The following is a 7,985-nucleotide window of genomic DNA, read 5'->3' as shown; positions in this document are numbered from 1 at the left end:
CCCACTTTACTAGGTTTTCTGTTATATGAGTGTTTCTTGTATTATTTAAACCACAGTGTGTTTGGGTTTCTGTTACTTGCAATTGAAACACACAATCCTCATGGTTTTACCTTTATATTCTGCACTCTCTTGCTGTCAAGCATTCTGTAATCATATCTCACATTATTGCATTTGTATAGATGACTCTTTTATACCTCTATCTAACAACTGTCTCCTCATTCTTAAGTTTGGCACTTCTAGCTTGTGGCCAGATAACTACACTTGGACGATTATGAGACTTAATTCTTAACATGGTAAATGCAAAAATTTTCAACTTCACCCAAGTAAAATGAGCTTCACTCCATCACTATAGATCTGATTATTCAGTTGCCCAAATCTGATACTCTCCTCATATCCTTCTCTCTTTCATTGCCCACAGCTATGAACTATCACGACCTCAGTCAGCTGTTGTGGGAAACAGGAATGGTTTCCCTTCCTGTAATATCAACCATCGTTTTGGTGTTCCCCTTTTGAGATGAAGTCTCGTGTAGCTTAGCCTAGCTTGGTATGTTTGAAGCTGGCTTTAAACTTCTGATCCTTCTGTCTCCACCTCCCAAGTGCTGGAATTACCATGGCTTTATAATATCATTACTTAGGGGGAACTCTGAGTTATATAGCTATATTTTTGGAGTGTGAGTGTGTGCGTAGGTCAGAGTTAATATCAAATGTCTTTCTCTATCACTCTCTAGTTGATTGATTGATTGATTGTCTCTCACTGACCCTGGGGCTCAATGGTTGGACTGACTGGCCAATAAATTCCAATGATCTACTTGTCCCTGCCTTGCCTAGCACCAGTTACAGACATGTGTCACCAAACTTTGCTTTTCGCATGGGCGTTGGGGATTGAATTCAGATCCTCAGGCTTATTCAGTGAGCACGTTCCTGAGCCCTGTTCCTGACAAGTCTGTGGTTTGTTGAGGACAATGGGAAGAAAGCATAGGATTGAGAAGCCCATGGGCCTGGGTTCTGGTCTGCCATTAACTGGCTTCGTGACCTTGAACGAGTCTTTTAACTCCCCTGGAATCTAGTACTTACTTACCAGGGAAACAAGTGAGTTAGGTTGTAGTGTTAACTGAAGTGTGGCCCTCAAAACATTTGTGTTGGATTCACCCTGAGCAGCTTTAAAGATGTCCCTGGCATTGTTGAAACAGGATCTTTGGAGCCTGAGGGTCTACAGCTGAACAAGCTCCCCAGATGACCTTACTCCCAGATTGAAAACCTCCAGAATGTTCCCTTGCCTCTTTCTTTTTTAAGGTATGGGGGCTAGTAGGTTAAATAACAGTCTGAGTTAGCTGGAACAGGCAAGTAGGGTGGATGAGTGAGTAGAGAGAGCGCTTTACCTCAGCAGAATGTCTCTGGAGATCAGAGGCCTTCTCACCATGGCCAAGTGGCGGGGTCACAGCCCTGGACCAGGGGCAGCCCATGCCCAACTGCTTGCTGCCCTCTCCTGTCCCTCCCCTACCCCCATGGCCTCTCTCTTGGTCTGCTGTTTGCTTTTAATCCCATCCTACCTACCCAGTTCTTTTTTTCCCTCCCTCCTCTTCTCCCTCCCTTTCATTTTCCCGAATCCCATCGCTACTTGGGCAAATACATCATTATAAATACACCCATTTGCACTTACCTAATATACTTCTCTTCCATGAAGTCTTTCCGGCTCCCTCAATCAGATGTAAACATTTCCTGCTCAGAACTCTCACAGCTCTTTGAATTTCTCTTATGCCATTAATCATATTTTGCCATGCAGTATTTCTAGGGCTACTCTATTGTATGCCCCTGAGGAAAAAGACTATTTTCTTCATCTCTGTGCTGCCTTCTGTAGGGCCTAGCACGGTGCCCTGCACTTGATGATAATACTTTGCATTCATTTAATGTATATTAATCTGAGAAGTATTTGCATAAACATCAGAACAATGGCACTGAAGAAGTGGTTTCTAAACGGACCGATGAACAAATTCTTCCTTTTTTCTGTCCTGTGTCCAGGAGGCAGGATTGTACAGAGGCAAGGACACTGACCTTGGAGTTAACAGGACTGAATTGGAAACCTTGCTCTACTGTGTAAAAGCTGGAGGTATTGGCAAATTGCTTAACTTTTCAGAACCATGATTTATGTACAAGGTTGTCACGGAATACCTTCTTTTCAGGGTTGGTGCTATTTAACTGCAATTACTTGTGGAAACACCTGGCACATAGAAGATAATTTTAAAGTACTTGTTAAATAGAATTATTCCCTTCTCCTAAACCCTCACCTCCATTATGATGTACCTTACAGACAAACACTGGTCTTACTAATTCTTTCTCTCCAGAATTTTCACACTGTGTCTTGGTACATTGGATGAAAAGTGTGTAGAATACATTTTGTGGACTCAAAAATAGCCAGTGTCACAAGGTGAAACAAATATGAAAAGCATTTGAACTGAAATGAACAAACTGTATTTGTCAGGATTCTTTGTTGCAAGGTCCATACATCCAATTTAAACAAGCTTCCAAGAAAAAAAAAGGAAAGAATTATTTACCCCCATAATTGGAAAGTACTGGGAAGAGATGGTTGAAACATTCAGGGTTAAAATACCGAAGTAAAGATCTCTCTGTTTCTAGCTCTGGGCCTTGCCTCTGTGGCTTTATTCTCAGCTAGTGGGGAAGATGTATGATGGTTTATGAGCCCAAAGGGAAAAGTTCTTTCTGTCTTTGTATCTATGTGCAAATACCATTGACCCTGCTTGGGCACTATGGCTACATTTAAGCTAGTCACTGGGTACAAAGGATACATACAGTACTTTGGTTGCTTCTGCTAGGGCCCTATGCCTGTACCTACTCTATACAGGCCACTGGGAAAGACATCTTGTTAGACAGCCCTTCAGACTTTAAGCTCCTTAGAACAAGGGAGAAGTGGTTCCTCCCATAGGAAAGGTACTGGCAGACAAATATAACTTGTATGTGCACAAGCAGAAACTAATACTCCATTTCCCATAAGATTTTGTACTAGTTAGCTTGAGGTGTTATTTAAAAAATGCCTGTAGGACCTGCAAGACAGCTCAGTGGGAAAGGCTACTTGCTGCCAAGCCTGATGATCTGAGTTCGGTCCCTAGAACCAACACGGTGGATGGAGAATGCTGACTCAATTATCACTGCTACACACCTTTAATCCCAGCACACAATTATCTTATTAAGAGAGAGACTTTACCTGGTTTGTGGTTCTTTAGGTTCTAATCCAAGGTCAGGTGATCTCATGGTTTTGGTTATTTCTGGTTTTGGCTTCTGGAAAGGGCAAAGATGGGGTATATTTTACATTTCGAAGGGATTGTGGTGTCGCAGTCACCTCTACTGACCCAAGAACCTCTCATTAAGCCCCACCTCCTAGAGGTTCCACCACTCCTCAGTAGCACCAATCCTGGGGACCACAGCCTTCAGCACTGGAGGCTTCGGAGATGTTCAACATATAAATTACAGCAAGGCCGGGAGTGTTAAATTGCCCCTTAGTGTTTTTAAAGGGCCCATCTCATTTACTGATGAATATGTTCGTTCACTGTTATTAGAGGAAACAGTTTGGAAAGTCTCTTACTTTTGGATGTCCTGGTGCCAACGGTTACGGTAACGGAATAGTCTCAGTTCTAGGGTATCGTGTATTTGGCATGATTAATCTGCTGTCTGCACTGGTTTCTTCTAGATGAGACCTCGGGATGAGGCTTCCAGATGAAAGATCATGCAAAGCTAGCTCCTGCAGGAGCTCGGGCATACTTCTCACTCAAGGCACAAGGGAGAAGTCGGGGCTTTATTGTTATATTAGTCAGGGTTCTCAAAAGAGACAGAGCTGATATTAAAAGGGGATTTATTAGACTGACTTTCAGACATAGTAGTCCAACAGTGCCTGTCTCACCATGGAAAAGCTGAGAATCCAGTAGCTGTCCAGTCTACAAGGCTGGATGTCTCTGCAGTCCCAATCTAGTGCTGGGGTGTGGAGGATTCCTGGAGAACTGCCCTTTTTCACATTGGATCCCAAAGAAGTCGGATTTAATACCAACCTCAGCAAACAGGGTAAATGAATTCCTGCGAGAACAAGGACAAGTAGGCAAAAAACAAAAGCTTCCTTCTTCCGTGTCCCTTTATCTAGGCTGCCACTAGAAGGTGTAGTCCAGACTTAGGGTGGGTCTTCCTACTTCAAATAATCTTATTAAGAAAATCACCTGCCAGAATCTACAACAGTTTGAATTACAGTTGGTTCCAGATGTGTGTGTTTGTAACACACACACATACACACACACAAACATACACACGCATGCACACACGCACACACCAAAAAGAAACAGCAGCAAAAAAAAACCCTCCTAACAATTATGGTAAAATATATGCAATATAACATTTATCATCATAATCATTTTTAAGTGTATAGGTTCAATTCATCTATTTCAATATGCAGCCGATCCTCAGAATATTTTCACCTTGTAAAACTGAAACCCTACACCCATAAAACAACAATTCCTCTTTCCTTCCTCCCCCAACCCCTGGCACCCACCATGCTTCATGAATGTGATTGTTCTGGTTACCACCTATGAGTGGAACCATGCGGGATACGTCCCTTTTCACTTAGCATAATACTCAGGGCCCATCCCCGTTGCAGCATATGTCAGAATTTTCTTTCTTCTTAAGGCGGAATGACACCCTATTGTTTATGTACACTGCACTGCTCATCCACCCATCCATCCATGGGTAGTTCCTGGAGAGCTCCCATTTTCTAGGTGTTGTGAATGTGCCGTAAACATGGTGCAGAGGACCGGTTTTGATGGCAGCAGCCTGGGTATTCTGGGACCCTTGGCCAGATTCAGATGAGATGGTCCCAGCAGGGCTGTGATCAGCTTAGCTCTGCGTTAGAAGATGCAGCACAGGGATCAGGATGCTTTCTTCTAGATTAAGCCGGACTTAGAGGATGGGATGGCTTCCTGAGGCTGCGAAAATATCACACGTGAGGGAGAGAATCCAAAGGAAGGAGAATGCCAGGCTTCATCTGGTTCAAAGACTGGGCAGCTGCTAGCCACAATTTCACACTTTGTTGACTCATTTTCAGAACTCTTGTCAGGTTGTTAGCAGTTACTTCCAAACTATCGCGTGGGACTAATTACTTCAGGCGAGATCAGTACTGTTCCTTGAGACCCCTGCCCCTCCACTTCCATTCTCTGATGAGCATTCTGCCAAAGCTCTCCCTGAAACCAGTGCTGGCCCCATCCTACCCTCCAGGAGAACTAGGCTCCCCACTACCACACCACTTCCCAGCCCCACTCGCACTTCTTTTTGTCGGCAGTGCCTACAGCAGACTTCCTGGTTCATCTGTTTATCTTTAGTCTACACCAAACTGAGGTGAGAAGCCAGGTTTATCTAAGTGGCCAACTGTGTCCCGCACTGAAGAATGTGATGTTCAGTACGGTGGCTTAGAAGGCAGGAAAGGACAGTGACACGGACTGAATGGAGGAATGCTTAGTGGTACCCAGCATAAGCAGCCTGTTAGCTGGAGGCTGAGCCAAATAGAAGTCGAGTATCTGGGGGCCTTTGAAATGGCTGCTGAAGACAAGGGAATTGTTTGTTGGAACTAGGCGACCCAGGAGCAGGCTTCACGGTGTTGGAGATCAATACTGTTTCTTCTAAGGAAACAAACAGAATCAATGCCAGCTGCCCCAGGTCTCAAACTATATCTGAAAGCCACAAGCCCATGGATGGAGGCTTCATGCTGACTTTGTAGAATACAACAGTGTGTATTTGTTTGGGGAAACTGCGAGAAACATTGTTGAATTTCATTCCAACAACCATACCTGGGTCACCAGAGGCCTAACACACAAGCATATGGCAAGAGAGGTACATGTAACCAAACAGCTGAAAAGGGCCTTAGATGTCGTGATAGGCATGTTCTACTCCTCTATCCGCAATGGCATGCTCAATGATCATATACACCTATTGGACAAAGACAGCTCCAAATGTTCTCACTGCTACCAGGAGCCACCATCAAACAGTCCTGTTCTCTCTCTACATAAAGGTGTGTTGTCATTCTTTACTTAATTCAATCTAATGTCATTCCAAAAGAACTCCTTCTATGGCTTTCTCCTGAGCAGCTCTGGAGGTTTGGTGAGCGTGTTTCATTGCTTGAATAGCTCAAATTCTTAAAGCTCCAGTTTAGTTAAAAACCCACTGTGTTCTCACTGTAGGGCCAACCCTAGGCTGTGTATAAAGAGGGTGTTTCCTTAAGCAGGGCCTCTGTCCTCATAATTGCTTCCATTTGCCCTGTATTTACGGTCAAAGCAGCCCAGAAAGATGTCTCCGTGTCCGTGGCAGTCCTTAAAGGCAGCTATTGTGTCCTTCAGTCCCCAAGGCTGTTCGTTGTGTCTCTTTCCTGCAGGAAGTCTTTGAAGTCATCCTAGCTGTTTCTTATATTTGCTTTTGAGACTCTTTGTTTTCTGGTTAACCTTTATTGGTTGTGCCCTGAACCATCCACTTTCCTATTAAACTCGAGTACCCACAATGCATTCCATCCTTCATCTGTGTCTGGAGTGCTGGAGAACACAAGCCAGCACACAGAGACAGTTAGGTGGGCCTTGAAAAAGTGAAGAGTTCACCAAGTGGATAAGGGATACCAAAACATTTCTCAGATAAGCATGGCTGTGACTTATCTGGGGTGGATTATATCCGTTGTTTATGAGCTAAGTCATTTCTTTAAACATTATCCTTAGAATTATAAAATCTTAGTGTTATAAATATCCTTGAGTGTACAAGACCCTATCAACTCTGTCGTGCCTGGTCCCACAACTGTTCAGTCCCAAAGAAACACACAGAGGTCTCCATTAATTATAAACTGGTTGACCTATTAGCTCAGGCTTCTCATTAACTCTTATAACTCATATTAGCTTATAATTCTTGTCCGTGTTAGCCACATGGTTTGATACTTTTTATCATTGAGGCAGTCTCATCTTGCTTCCTCTGTGTCTGGATTACAACTGCAGACTGACTCTTTCCTCTTTCCAGAATTCTCCTTCCTGCCTGGCTATTGGCCAACAGTGTTTTATTAAACCAATACTACAGACATATCTTTACAGGGTATAAGACCATTGTCCCACAGCACCCCCCATTTTCTTCAAAACAAAAACTCTGTATCTAGTCTCCTTTGTTTAGCTTTTTTCCTGACCATTATCCATAAAAACTTGTAACCAACACTCTAAACAAAGACAAACATCCATAAACCATTTTGGGAATGTGTGCATAGTTTTCTAGGCTACTTCCTGCTGACTGGGGGCACTGATAATCTTATGGGTACCTAAGAAAAATTTAGAATATGGTCATCTTAACTGGAGTATTCTATGAGGCTTATCATCTCAGCCAGCAGTCTTGAGGCTGTTCTGGATGTAGAACTCAGAGGAAATACCAACAGAGGTTCTCTAAAATGTTGGATCATCTGGACCATCTGGACCATGTTGGAGATTCTTTAGGGGGTCTTCCTTCATCAAACCTGATATTTCTTAACCCAGAATGAATCTACAGCCTCTCATTTCCTGTAGAAACAAAAACAAACCTCAACCTCATCCCCAAAGTAACATATCTTTTGACTTAAATTTTGAAGTCAAGGCATTTTCAAAATATATATTTTTGGATTAATCCAGGAACATTTGTAATCAAATATCTTTTAGCAGCTGTTGTTCCTTCCTCAGCCATCAAACCATTCAAAGACAACACAATAACATACAGTATCCAGATTCTCAGGGTATTTTCCATATTTACATGGCTTTATTTTAAACTCTTTTTCTTTTCATTTTTAATTTTTTTGAGACTAGGTTTCTCTGTGTATGATTGACTGTCCTGACACTCACTCTATAGACCAGATTGTTCTTGAACTCACAGAAATCTGCCTGCCTCTGACTCCCAAGTGTTGGGCTTAAGGGTGGATGCATGCCACCACACCCAACTACCCTCTT

General features: G+C 43.0%; 1 long non-coding RNA gene across 1 annotated transcript in view; it reads right to left on the bottom strand.

The window, feature by feature from the left end:
• Positions 1-2,486: 2,486 nt before the first annotated feature.
• LOC126503545 (uncharacterized) overlaps positions 2,487-7,985 on the bottom strand; it is a 21,140-nt gene continuing 15,641 nt past the window's right edge. Inside the window, exons 4-6 of the long non-coding RNA XR_007592325.1 lie at positions 3,599-4,083; positions 3,221-3,294; positions 2,487-2,519 (exon numbers count right to left, since the gene is read on the bottom strand). This is a non-coding gene — a long non-coding RNA (uncharacterized lncRNA). The remainder of the gene's footprint in view (positions 2,520-3,220; positions 3,295-3,598; positions 4,084-7,985) is intronic.

The sequence above is a fragment of the Alexandromys fortis genome, unplaced genomic scaffold (assembly GCF_014885135.2).
Source record: "Alexandromys fortis isolate MF-2015 unplaced genomic scaffold, M_Fortis_MF-2015_v1.1 scaffold_16, whole genome shotgun sequence".
NCBI classification, from domain to species: domain Eukaryota; kingdom Metazoa; phylum Chordata; class Mammalia; order Rodentia; family Cricetidae; genus Alexandromys; species Alexandromys fortis.
Note: the sequence above shows the minus strand (reverse complement) of the source record. Positions and strands in the feature narration are given on the sequence as shown.